This window comes from Cinclus cinclus, chromosome 7, assembly GCF_963662255.1.
Source record: "Cinclus cinclus chromosome 7, bCinCin1.1, whole genome shotgun sequence".
In the NCBI taxonomy this organism is placed as follows: Eukaryota; Metazoa; Chordata; class Aves; order Passeriformes; family Cinclidae; genus Cinclus; species Cinclus cinclus.
In genome coordinates, this window is record NC_085052.1 from 12,562,841 (window position 1) to 12,577,562 (window position 14,722).

At 42.4% G+C, this 14,722-nt stretch overlaps 1 protein-coding gene across 1 annotated transcript in view; it reads right to left on the bottom strand.

Annotated features, from left to right (window-relative positions):
• The window catches only part of WBP1L (WW domain binding protein 1 like), a 59,732-nt gene that overhangs the window by 44,394 nt on the left and 616 nt on the right, over nucleotides 1-14,722 (bottom strand). The window lies entirely within an intron of this gene.

Consider the following 14,722-nt stretch of genomic DNA (forward strand, 5'->3'; position numbering starts at 1 on the left):
AAAGGCTCTTGAGAAGGATCATCTGTACAAACAGCAATCTGCCTGCTGGGAGATGAAAGTCCTTTGCTTGGGATTGTTTTGGAACTACACATGTGCTTCAGCTGCTCTACACTCCTTCAGCCATCACAAAAATACCAGCCAGAACTGTCAGGCCATCCACATGAAGACAGTCACGTTCTCCAGTTGGCATCCAAGAGATGTGCAATTAAGGACTTGCCAAGAAAAGGTACTTATCATAGACCATTTTTACAATATCACACATAGCATTAAAACAGCTTCAAGAAAGGAAAGGAAAATATAATAGAAATTACAATGGCAGGTGATAAATCTTCCAAAAGCATTCAAAAAGATCACAGTAAAAGCTTGTAAGGGTGAGCAACCTGATTTCATAAACATGGTTCTGATTAACCCTTCTACAGCTTCAAAAAGATACCATCTCTGTTGTTCCCAAGCACATCTGCCAGAGCTTGCCAAGGAAAGCATGAGCAAGCAGCTTCAAAGGCAGGATGACGTACCTATAGCAGTAAGCCCTAATCCTTGCTGGGGAAACCACGCAACTGAACTTAGTCATAGAAAATGGGATTAGAAATTCTAAAACAAAACAAGGCATTGAAGGAATTAGCAGTCATCCCAAAATCATGTTGAAAATATTGAGCAACATTTAAGTAACAACTTTTGTCAGGGTTGATAAAGAGGAGAGTAAAACTAATATCTTGCACAGGAAACCTTTAGCGGATGAGGACAGGAACAGGGTATCTACATCAGCCCAAAACCTTACACACTGGATGGTGGCTTGGCAAAGAGCAGAGGTGTCAAAGAGCACCACAGCCCCTAGAAATTCAAGTGCATAGACCCCTAGAAACAGGTTTCTGTGATCTGACCACAGGAAACACGGCATTGATGCAAGCAGAGTGTGCTTTGATGATGAAGCTTATCTGCAGGGGCAGGGAGAGTCTCTGTGGGGCGATTTGGGAAGCACAGCATTATTCTTTCCACAGTTCATAATGTCATTCAAACTCACATATATAAGAATGTTGCAACTGCTCAAGTGATCATCTCCACTAGCGTCACACACATAGCAGAAACGCAGAGGTCAGGATTTCTGAGGCACTTCCCCAAGGAGAGAGTTAATGTGACTTTCTGAAGTTCCCCACATTTCTTGCACTGGAACTTCCTGGACAACAGTGTTGCATATTTTCCAATGCCCAGATCCAACGCAAATTACATGTTTACACAACCTACATGAAATTCAGGTGGTGATCAATATGTGTTTTCATTTTTGAACAAGAGCTGATTTTCTAACTTAAGAAAATTTTTCCAAAACATACCATGTCTGTGCATAGGGTCAGGGTGCCTGGAGAGATCCTAGTTTAAGTGAGCTTCCCATGCCTTCTCACTTGCCAAGCAAGCTTCAACAGATAAAACAGAGAACACAAAGACTTGCATAGGAGAAGGAAGGCAGTGGAATAAAGTAGACAAGCAAGGAGAGAAAATAATACATTGAGAAGAAAAGGCAGACCATCATGATCTGAGTGCTGATTAAAACTGCTCCCAATCGATATTAAATTAATGTGACCATAAGGCACAAGTCCAGTCTAGCAAGAGAGAGCGTATTTCCCTTTGATCATTCTCTGGTGTCAATGGAAACCCACTGGAGCTTGAAGAAATACCAAGGCATTGAGAGATGACTATCTAATTTAGCACACAGAAGGTGAATGAAAGTAAATTCGAATTTCCACCCCACATCCTCAGACCCAGGACTATCACTTGCATTTAATGAAGTCAGACTACTCAGATTTCAGTGACCTCCCTCTGCTTTTCCCCTTCAAAGTCAACAGTTTCTTCTTTCCTAGATATCAGGTTCTTCTTTCCTTTAGAAAGGCCTCCATGCTTACCTCTCTCCAAAGTGAAAAGAAAACAAGACAAGACAGATACCAGGTACCACAGCTTACATGCAGGTACCACAGCTTACATGCAGGTAGTTCTTCATCCCAAGCAGTACAGCACAGGGCTGTCCAAATTCAGGACAAGTGCAGAATGACTGTGTTATCTTTCATTTACGACTGACACTGCCATGTGAGTCTTTTCTGCCTTGCAGTCTCATAGATCCCAGCAGAGTCCTGCAGAAGAGTGACCTTGCAGCAAAAACCAGCTGTACAACAGCAGGACCAGTTGGGAACCAGGTAGTTCCTAAACCAAAAGTTGTGGTAGCTTTGAGTGGAGGAGTTTGGAAACTGCTTATCTAGAGTCTCTGCAAGGAAAGCAAAAAAGACATTTAAGGACCATCCTGCAGAGCCCCTCTGAAACCTCAAAGGTAACAAGACCTGCTTGTGAACCCAGGAGAACTATGAAAAAATTCAGCTTCCACTGGTAGTATCCCAATCAACTAGCAGAGCCTCTTTGCTACACCTAGGTTAAAAAAAAAAAAAAAAAAAAAGAAAAAAAAAAAAAGGAGAGGATAGGTCATTTCACACTCTGCTCAGTCTCTTGAAAGATGAAAGCAAAGAGGGGATTTTTTTAAAAGTACTTGCTTAGAAGTTTTGGAGGAAAATATCAACTCCTAGTTTTCCTTCCATATTTAGGCTGAGACGTTTTCAGTATTTCCACTGTTGCGAAACGGAACACAGAAGAAAACAAATCTTCTTTGACTACACAGAAGTGCCAACCAGAAAATAAGCCACAAAAGCTTGTATAAATAAATGCATGTCCCAAAAACCAGATGCACCTATCAAAGCATTGTTTAAAGTTTGTCCGAGTTGAGAGTGTAACTGAACTCTCTGTACTTGTTGCTAAGAACAGTTTTACTCAAAATAATAACCAGGATTCAAACCAAGTAAGAAATAATGAACTTGGGTTTAATTGGTTTGTGAGAAACACAATTTGCAAATGCTGTCCTTAGCCAGCTATTGAATATGACTGAGCCCAGAAGGCACTGTGATGAGTGGCTTAAGTGGAGGCACCCTACACCCACCAACATTCCTGCTGAATGAATGTGAAATCGGCAAGAATTGCTTTTATTTATCTTACTAAAAGCATTTCTTGGAAGGGCTGGAAAATTTATTTCAGATGGATTTTTCAGCTGAGAACAAAGTTGTATTTATTATAATTATGCACTCTCCAGTGTGGCCTGCCTTGCTGAGAAAGAACATTAAATTCAGCTGTGCACAAACTCATGGAAGTGACCTTTTTGACTGAAAATGCTGCAGCAAGAGGCTTGTGGAGCATTCTCACTAAATAACCTACTGTCTGCAATTTGCAGATTGGTGCTCAGACCACTGATTTTAGCTGCTACTTACACAGGGACAAGTCCACATGAGGTCAATCAACTGATAATAAATCGTGTGTGCTGCAGAATACAATACAGAGAACTATACTTGGCCTCCAGTCCAGTATGGATTTACGAACTTTTATTAAGCATCGTGTAGAAGCATAACATTGCAAGGCACTTTAAAGAGGTCGTTTCTGTAGGATACCCAGTGTTCCCTTTACATAAGAGGATCAAAAGTGTTTTGACACAAACTGAACAAGCTCTCACTTTAATGAGAGCAACAAATGCAAGAACAAACACCCACCACCCACACAGAAATAGCCTTCTGCCTCTTTGGGGAAGGACTATCTGGAAGGATTATCTGAAAGACTTCTGCTCCATGGAAGGCACACACACTTGGGTAGAAGACAGGTTAGCACTAAAGAACTAGCAAGTTAAACTAGAATGCTCATTTCATCATCAAATGAAAGGAGAATGTAAAATAGCAAGAGTGCAAGAAACATGCTTCTTTGAAAATGAAGGATGTCATTTCAGTGTGCACATAAAAAATATCCTCCTTAGACACATCAGATGATCTTACTCTTTGCAGAAAGGCTGCGTATCTCATCCTGTAAAGAATTTAACACAGATGTCTGAGCCTTCCCAGCAGCTGGGCAGTCAAATTCCTGGTGCCAAAGCAAGCAAGGCAAGCTTTTGTCATTAAATCTCATGGGCAATTGGAAGTCATTCCTCTACCTGCCCAGCCCAAGAGCTTCCCGCAATGATCAGGATCTGCTGGCAACCTGCTCCAGGCTCCCTCTCCCTTTCACTCCCAATGTGTGCATGGCAGGCTCTCGTGGTTCATGGCCACCTGAACATTTTGATATGCAGTTCAAAAGTCTAGAAAAGAGACTACCCTATACTAAGCATCCAGAAGCCAAAATGCATCTGTGAAAACAGTCTGCACTGCCAGTTTGGGTTCTGCACTCCCTTTTCACATTCTGCATTTGCATTTCAGCCTGTTTGAGCTTCTCTCAACTGCACTGCTCACTGAACCTGCTGCTTTGGTTCCAAACCTCCATCTCTGTGTGCTGTCTCCAAGGGGAAATAAGATACAAGAAATTCCACGTTTAGACTTTGCCACAGAACCAATTAACTCAGCTGCAAAGAAGAAAAAGCTTTCACCTGAACTAATTGTTTTCCATGCAGTAAACAGAGCACGTGCAATTCGTGAGGGGCACTAAAGCTCAATCCTCATGTGTCTTCACATGTCGATTATTTACAGTAATGCTTTCCAGATAAATAGATCAGTCTCCACTCACGTACAGAAGAAGCCAAAAACAATAAATAAAACTGAATCTCAACAATTAGGTAAAGTTTGACCATAGTACTTGAGCACATTAAAAACCTTTGGACCAAAACCTTGCAGAAGAAAAGCAAGTGTTTCTTAGTTAACAATTAATAATTTAGACTTGAAAACTTTCACCCAGACACCCAACTGAAGACAAAAATTACACAGTATTTATACAATGAGTACCACACAATCCCCTGGTATTCTGATACAAAAAAATACAGTTCATACTACATTTGCCATTTTAACGTCCCCATTGTAGATGAGAAATGTGAAGTTCTTTTAACATCATGTGGTAAGCCAGGATCACAACTGAAGAGTTCTTGCAAAACTACTTGTGTGTCAAAGGGAGTATATTGGGGCTTTTAAAGAACATAATTCTAATAATAATTATAAATTCACGCTAAAAAAACCAAAACAAACAACAACAGCTAAACAAAAAAAAAAAATTATACTTTCCCCCCATTGTTTACCTTTGCACTAATCTTTTGGGTTAAGTAAATAGCAAGACACTTCACCCTCAAGAGCCCTCATGACTGAAGCATATGCAAGACTCCTGCTGCCAGGATAGGGAAAAAGCTGACCAACACAGAAGCAGTGCAAGACTTGTAAATGAACCAGATAAAAGAAGTATGGTTAAAGACCAGATCTTTATTAGAGACACTAGTTGAAATCATAAGTAAGTTTTACCTTGTACCCTGTCCTGAAGGAAAGTGCCTTCAGAGAAAGGACTGCTGGCAGGCAGTGCCTGTGCGAGAGAAAAGCCACGGATAATAAGAGCTCTCAGCACAAGAACACAAATAAACAAAATCTAGGGTTGTTCATTTCAGAGTCTGTCCCAGCTTGTGAAGTGCCACTAAGAACTTAAGGTTTCCAGAATTGTAAAATTAACTTTTTCTGTGTAATGATAAAGGCTACATCAACAGCAGCACTCAGCCAGCCTACAGGCTACACTCATGCAAGGTACACAGTTTCGTACGCACAAATACACCCTCCATTTGTTTGCTTCCAAAAGATCGAGATGCAAGGGGCCCACACCACCCAGCCAGGTCACTGTAAACATCTTGTCTAGTGCTGCTTTCCTCCCCTGAAGACCTCTACATTTTCCAGCTGAAGCCAAACTGTTCACTGGCTTGCATACACAGATTTTGTCCTGTTTTATTAGGACACAATGAATGTATTTAATCCTTTGGTTGCACTTCTAAAATAGTTTAGATTAAGATTACAGCAAGCAGAGTTTTGGTTATATACTGTTAGATAGCATAACACAGACAAGAAACCACCACTTCGTGTTGCCCAAAGTTTATCTGCTCTGTTAAAGGCTGTGAAAAAGGAGATTACTCTGTGCCTCATCCACACCAGGAATACAGCAAGCTCATACATTTCATACCAGCAAAGGTGAAGCAAGGCAGCAACAGGTTTGTCTGGCTTTTAAACTAAAGTTTTCCTGGCATAATGCTTCTCAAAAAATACGTATCATGCTGAAAATAAAGGAGGACTGCTTCTCCAGCCAGTCCAACTAGAGAAAGCAGACTGCAAGTTTTAGAACTGAAAACGATTGCTCCAGACCTCCTGAATTCATCTTTGGCAGAATGATCTTTGGACTTTGCAGCCAAATGATGGGCCTAAGAGCACAAAATAGGTCTGAGGAGAAAAATCTCCCAACTCTTGTTTTGACAGCCTGACCACTGGTTTAGCATGATCACAGACTCTGGAAAGTAGAGATACAGAGAGCAGAAAAGCAAGAAAAAGTAAAAACTCAGTAAAAACAGTAAGCCACAAACATGAGAGTGATATTAATAACCAAGTATGTGAGATGCAAAAATTCCTAGTGAGATGAGTAGGAAAAAGGAGCAAAACAATGAGACACAAAGACAACAATATAGCTAGGAAAAAAGTAGAGCAAAATAAGAGCTCTTATTTTTGACACAGCGATTTAAGATAAGCTCTGTTGGAGTTCAAGTGCTAAGTGTCAGTAAATGAAGACAATCAGCAATGACAAGATGTCTGCTAGCCTGTTTTATCTAAGATTTGGATCACAGGAGGTTGGAGAGTCAAATTCAAGCTGTTTGTGAAGTTTTCATCTTCTAAAAAGACAGAAGTCAAAACGACAAGGGAATTAGAAGACATCACAGGCATAACCCTCCTCCTCTTAGGAATTCAGTTTGAAAAGCAGTCTGCAAACAACAAATGAGGCAACCGCTAAGAAAAGGAGGAATTCAGCACACAGGAGACCCAGACATGAGTCATGACTTTCACATGCATTCAGGTAGTTACATGCATTCCAAGCAGAGTGAAGGTCTTTCAGATCATATCTGAAGAAAATTCTTTCCTTCCCCCAAGAAGAGAGGCAAGTTTGGTAATTTTATAGGTAAAATTAATACACAGGATGTGATGAAGTCAGCCCAGGATGAAGCCAGCCCAGTGTTGTGGCCTTGAAGACTCTGCCTTCCTCAAAGGTTTTGTTCAGTGTTTACAACACCCCTGTACTATGCCCACCACCTCCTCCGGTCCTTCCCTTACCTCCTGGCTCATTCTGATCTCAGTCGCCATTTAACCCTTTCATTCCACACCAGTCACTCCCAATTCTTGCTTAGCTTAGCTCTAAAAGCTGCTTTTACCGACTGCTAGCTCTGTGGGACAAATTTTCTGCCCACCACCAGTGGAATGGCTGTCAGAGAGGATAATTTATGCAACAGGATGGCCTGATCATCTGCTGGAGACAGAAGACATGCGGTTCCCGTGGGTTCCTGTTGGCAGTCATCCATCACCTGGGATTTAAAGAGTATCCCAAACAGAGAAAGAGGTTGTTTTTTTAAAAAACAAGCAACTCCTGAGACAGTGTAAACAAATAAAAAGCTTATTAGAAAGAATGAGGAATACAGAACTTAGAAAGGAAGATGACTTCTGCATATTTTGCATTCTTTCTGTATCAGGCCTCTGGTGTGGCTGCCACAATTGCACCATTGTTTGACTGGAAGCATTATCTGAGAAGGTCTTGATTATGAGCTGTGATTCCAGAATAAGTTTTTTTTTTTTTAAAAAAAAAAAAAAAAAAAGGTGTCTTGTGGACAACAGTACTTGTCCAGTACTTGTCCTGCTGGTCACATCTGCATGCTGGACAGGAGAGAAAAGAGTGAATCAGTTCTGCTCACTAAAAAGCCTTTGTACTGTCTGCAGGCAAGTCATTAATGGTCAAGTGCCTTCCCTGCTTCCAAAGGAACACTTGACCCCTTTAACACAGGGAAGGCTCAGGATGGCTGGTGAGATTCCTGGCAAAACACACTCTTCATAGCTGTTTCTACACTTATCAACCTTTTCAACTTCGATTTGCTCTTCAGCCAGTGAGAGACAAAATGAAAAATAAAAGTAGCTCTGTAAACACTGGAGCTAACCTCCCATAAGTGTTTTTCACAAGGCTGACTGACTTTGCAGGCTCACAAACTGTGAGCTCCAGCAGAGGCTCTGGTAAGAGGCAGGACATGTATCATGTCAGTCAACCCAACTCACAAATTTCCCAGTGCTAATAAGCTCATTACTGTAGCTTCTCACTCAAGGATTCCCTGTTTGGTTGGTTTTTAAAAGTGTTTCTATGCCTATCTGTTTTCAGGAATTCTGTTGAAATTTTATGCATCTTCCTATCCAATTTCATTCAAGGTGATCAGTAGCTTCAGAATGGATGGGGAGATGGACATTGATAACTACATAAAGCTCACCTTCTCCTGTGGATTATCTTCTTTCATTAACAAAATCCATTTTCCTGCTCAAGTCACTCTCTCTCCCTCTCCAGGACACTTAGCAAATGTCAGTATCTTGACAAGCTCCCTCAGCCTGAAGTAGAGCCAAGAGAGGGTTAGTTTCTGCTTTTCCCATGTTCCTTCCCAGATCTCAAAAATAAATTCCCACAAGCAACAAAATAAACAAAAAACCCCAAACCAAAACACACAAAAAAAACAAACCCAAACAAAAAACCAAACCCCATCAACCTCTGCTCGAGTTGCCTCTGCAATTTTTATTACTGCCTTGCACACACCAAAACTAGAGATGAAATAAAAACACATCACCATTACAATTCAAAACTTCCGCCTCATAGTAATGGAGAAGATTAAAGAGGAAAGATGGGAGAAACCTCTTCTTTATTGCTAGCAAATCTTTCCTTTCTTGAGGTTCACTCTATCCTCTGCTAGTCCTAAAGACTGCAGTCAGGAACACAAGGTCTTCATCCTCTGAGAGAAAAGGAAAGGTCCCTGTTGTCTCTTGCTTCCTAAACCTAGCACCCTGAAACTTGTTAGTTCTGGTAGCTGCTTCCCATATCCACCGACACCTCTGCAACCCACTGTCAGCAAGATGCCATTTAAAATGCTGCTGGCCAAAGCACTGTCCCCTTGGCACCTGCACTGGGGATCTCCTCTCAGTCACTTCCTCATAAGCTCCCCATGCACTGTCAGTGTTTGGATTTGGTTTACAATATGCCAGTATAAAAGTGCTTGGGAAAAAGGAACTGTCAGAAAACTGCATCTGAATCTCTTACACAACCCAGTTCTCACATCCTTTTTTTCTCTGTGGGAGTTTGGACCCACCTTGGGTGATGCCAGGTGGATGGATACTGGCTCAGCAGAGAAGGCCTGCAAACAAGCAGCACCACAAGCTGCCTCCACACAAAATAACAGTCTCTCCCTTCTATTTGCAGATGTTCAGGGCACAGCATGCCAGGGAGTATTAGCATTAAATGTTTGTCCTGCTGCATCAGTCTGCCACCATCACCGACCTCACTTTGCACCTAACAAACCCCTACATGCGAACTGCTCTGTTGCAGTTCCAAAAGCCACTGCACAGACCACACCTATCATCTAAAAATAATACTGGAGGTGGTTATCCCACTGATAATCACATCATTAGAGAAGAAGCAAGCTTTTCCTTGTCCAAGCAGATAAACAGCAGGTCTCTGCAGCACCTTGAGCTTTCCTTTGCAGTCAAACAGTATCTGCTGCTGAAACCATGGAAAAAGCTTCATTTGTGACTGCCACACCAACACACTTCTTTTAACGAGCAAGGTAGGGGCATGCAATTCCTGCTTGGCAAGCCTGTCCTCTCCAGCCAGCTGTTATTTCAGGCACGCTTGTTATGTGCACTCTTCACAGGCCCAGCCACACAATCACCTGTCAGAGCTCCACTGCCACAGCAACAAGGTGTTGGCATCTCAAAATGTCACATCTTTGCTGTGGGCTTTCTAATCACACAGGACAGCAGGGGGAATGAGGGATCCAACTTCCCTGTCAGCATCTCTCAATGAACTCATACAAGAACACCATTCCTCACCCTGAGCTCTTTTCCTTCTCACTCAGAAGCACAGACCAAAACCTGGCACAATCAGGTTGTCCTGCCACGTGCAATGAGCATCTCTACCTTGCCATGACTAATGGCCCTTCCAGGATTGTCACCAGCCCTGCCTCAGAGACAGCTTTTAAGATCTGACACGCTGAGTCCTTTCCCCCACACTTCAAAAACAGCAGCAGAGCTTGCCTGCTTGTCTTGGACTCATGAACCCACTGAAACAAATGCAAGACAGGAATGTTTAAGAGCCATAAAGTCAGTGGTTATATGCATTAATAAGCTCAGAGGATTCTTATACAGCTAACCAAAGGGCAAATTCTTACCCTGTGAAGCAGGGCAGCTCAGACCAGAGGAATATCCCCAAATCTGGTACCAGGTACACATTGTCAGGAGACAGAACAAAAGGCCACGTGCAGCTCGGCGTTACTGAAAATGGTGGACATGCCTGACCAGGAGACCTTTGCATAGGCACAGCCACAACCACAGGGCACATCCGTGACAGCACTGCATGGAGAAGTAGGCCACAGGATCATTAGCCCAACAATAGCTTTTTGCCACAAGCAAAAGTCTGTTCAATCCTGCCAATCCTCCCAATGTGACTTAAAGGGGAAAAAAAAGGCAAAAAGAAAAGGTGGGCAATTTGCATTTAGTAAATATATTGCCCATTACCTCAGAGGATGGCCATATGGAGGAACATAAAGAAACACAAACTATTATCAACATTAGCGCTTTTCTAATATCACAGAAAGATTAAGGTGAACGTCAACAACAGTAAGTTAATACAGGCTGACAGAGACATATAAAAGAGCAAAGTTCCATTTTAGCCAGCAGAAAAGCAGCTGTTGAAGATGCTTAGAGGAGCAGCACTTCTGGGAATCAAAGCAAGGGTTCAGTGGATGTTTTAGCCAGGTCTGAATAACTGCTGTGAAATGTGGCCAAACACTGAATGAATCCATCCTCTGCCTCCCTAACAGACCAATGGCAAATCACCACTTTGGGCAGGATCCCTCTGCAGAACAGCACCTCATACAGCAGAGCCAATGTTCAGGGACACTCAGTACTGGATGCTCCCACTAGCCAGATGTGACTGACCTGGCCCAGCAGGCTGGGAGGATGGGAAAACCCCCAAGCATAGCAAAAAAAGTCTGGTAGATGAAACCTTCCAAGTTCCCTTCTGGCACACCACAACTCTGCAACAGTTGCCCAAGTTCATTCTTAAAGAGGTGCTATATATATATTTTTAAATAATATTTGCAGGGTGGCAGACAAATTCTCAGAATGCAATGACAGGTCCCAGACACAGAGATGCCTTGACTTCAGTGAAGAAATCTGCCACTCTCCTCCACAGGGTTCACTGGACATTTTCAGACCAGGCTTTCCCTCTGCTGCCCAGCTGCAGAGATGCAAGTTGAAAGTCTTACAGCATTTTGTGTAATTATGAGTGCAGCTCTCAAACAAAATTTAATCAGCAGGAAAGCTTGCTATACAGATGAGACACTGGAGTTCACAGTGGTGTAATAATCACAGAAAAAGCAGTCCTTAACCCAGCCTGCAATTATTTAGAGGATCCCGTTCTGAGCAAGTACACCACGTACTTTGATCTCTGCTGCCTCCTGCCAAAATTGTGGATATTAGCAAGCCTAAAAACCAAGAGTCACAAAGATATGTCAGGCAAAATACATCCTATGGTTACACAAACAGCTCTCCTCCTGAAGGAACCTGGTGCATTTCAGGAGACACAGAAGTGCAGTTGTAACTAATTACCTTTACCTCAATCAAAAACATTGTTTTAAACTCACAGATGAGGAGCCTGTTACATGAGAATTGAAACTTTGCTGTTCTGTTCACAGACTACCTGAAGTGATGCTCTGAAAGGGCATGAATCCAGCCAAGTCTTGGATGAAGCGAGGTAACTCCACATTGGTGCAATCGAGCTGTAGTCACAGCCTTGGACAGAAACTCTGTGTTACAGAGGTGTTAGCCACAGTGACAGTCACGCTGAGTTATTCCTTAAAGCAAGGATCTGTCCTCTTTGTTACATATGATGAATCATGCCTCAAGTCACAGTACTTCAAGCAAACTCTTTAATTTGGGGTGAAATCGCTCTTTAAGAATATGCTTCTGCCCGATTTTGGCTTAAAACCACCTTATTAGAGAAAGATGGATTCCACAGACTTGTCACATAGTTAACATTCACTTAAATCTCTTGTTTTTAAAGAAAACAACAGTTGAGAAAACTATGTGATAATTAAGCTGCAGGCATGGGAAGCAGACAGATAGTTGAGATGGTCAAATAACCTTTTTTCTGCCCTGTGGAGACAAACTACAATAGAAAAATGATTATTGTTTTAAGTTTTTCGTTACAAATTTCATCCAGTCATTTGAAATATATTAATTTCTTATTTCCTTCTGCCTCAAACTGAGAGGAAGCACATAGCTGAGGTGTGCTATGACTCTACTTCTACAGCTGCTACTGAACATGGCTAGATTTCTTCTTCCTGTGATGTTTTTCCTGATTTTATTACAACATAATTGGAATACTTCTGCCTGTAAGCTACTAATAAATGCTTCCACTCGAGTTAACAAAGTTTTATGCTCCGATTACAAGTGAAACTGCAATGAATAGTCATGGAGACAGATAAACCTGGACTTGGGATAGAGGATAATTTAATAGCTCATCATTTTCTCTGCGATACACCTTAGTTAAAAGAAAGGTCTTCAATACTGGGCAGCCTGGACTTATTCTAACCTGAAAAATCAGACACTCCTGCAGAGTACAGTGTATTCTCCTGAATGTTTGTTCAGTGCAAGGCAGTACAGCTCCACCTCCTGAATTATTTAAAGGACACATTTCTTGCAGCCCAGCCGTAGACCACCGGGTCTGTGGTACAGCTCTTCCAGGCAAGTGGGCACAGGCACAGACCCTGAGCAAGAAGCTCTCCCTGACAGCAGAAGCAATCGGGACATAGCAAATGTCTGCAAAGTATATGGAAGTAGGCAGTAGTCACCAGAGGCAGCAAGGGCAACAGCACTCTGGAGAGGACAAGAGACAAATGCTGTCAGGGTTTCAAGTAGAAACACAGGAATCTTTGGTGTAGAGATCTTCAAGGTCTGGCACTGCCCTGCTACGGATCTTCTCGATGAACTCACTGGTTCTCATGAAATCAGGCTCTAAGGCAACACCAGCAGATGAAGTTTTGTTACATGCTAATTTCTGAAGATCCTATATTACCACTCTGGTTTTTGAGTGGGCAGCTGTCAATCTCTAGTGTGCAGTGAGATAATAGCAGCCTTTTGACAGACAGAGTATATATTTAAGATCTAAAAAAAAGCTGTGAGGGTTTTATATAGACAAACTATGGAAAGGAAATGAGTAAAAGATGCATGCCTATCCAAGTGCTCTTAGAGAAAATGTAGGCAACCAAAGCTGTTCTCCCCCACTCTCTTGTATTGTGCCACTCAAGACATATTATTTTAGGATTATTTCTGGTGCACTGACGAGAGAGTATATCCACAAGTCACAGATGCCACTATTCCACATGCAATCCAGAGGTACAATTGCTTCCATGCTCTCCTCCTTTTTCCTTTCCTCCTTTTATACTTCCTATTTGTTTGACTAATGTATAAACTGTCTGAGGCAGGGAACATCTTGCACAGTCTTCAGAGCAGGTATGACATTTTTATTAGCATGTATAGGGTTGCAGAGACTCACAGCTACCATACAGATAATTCTACCACCTGACCACTGCTCACAGCTGGGTACCACAACAACCAGAGAGCAAAATGGTTCTGAGATGTGCTTGTTTACGTTTAGTTTATGTACCTCAGCCTGCAGGTGAAATGGAGCAAGCACCGGGACTTCTATCTATTAAAGGCAGTTGAGACAATGTGGAAAACACACAGTTCAACACAATCTTGCATCTGGCTCCCTAGGGCAACAACAGCCAAGCCTTAGCCTCAGAGTGACTGAAGGGAATTTGGGATGGCTCTACCGACAGCAAATTACACAGCTTTTAAAGCAGATCTGGTGCTCTCAACACCTCCAAAAGAAGAGCAGGATTCAAAAGAGGCATAACATCTGTAATAATAGACAAACTCCTCGCCTCCTCCTTCTGCAGAAATATTGAGAAGTATTTTAGTGGACGCCTTCCAGAAGGACACATCCATCTGCATCCCTGTGACATTAAGCACAATGCACCTCATGGCACCTGTGACCTACAGTCACAGATCAGCATCTCACTATCTCTGACCTTCAACAAATGCAAACTGCAACTTGCACTTTATACAGAATACACCATATCAAACCAGTAGTCATCATATTCCATCCATGCTCTCCAAGGGGTGAAAAAGACATGCTGACTCCGTAAACCACTAAGATCCAGGTTGTACATAGGTTGCTCGGCAAAGTGCAGTCCTCACTGAATGTCACTGAATATACTCATCAAGGTGGGAGAAGTTACAGGTGTCTACACAGCTGGACTCAAGACCATCACTGGAGATGTGAACAGCACATATTGCAGCATAGACAGGAAACAGAGTAAAGAGATAAAAAAAAGAGGGAGCCAACTTCATTAAAACCCTTTCCAAGCATGACAGAAGTAGTAATTGGGTGGTCAAAGCCTACAAAGACAAGGCCTGGTCCCCCTCATCCCAGCTAAAACACTTCCTTCCCGCTGCGCACAGGTTTGCACCAAACCTTCCCCACTGTTCCTGTCAAGGAAAGACCAGCTCACCTGTCCTGGGCAGTACCACACAAGTCTCACTTTCCTGCTGACCCATGTCTTCTGGCC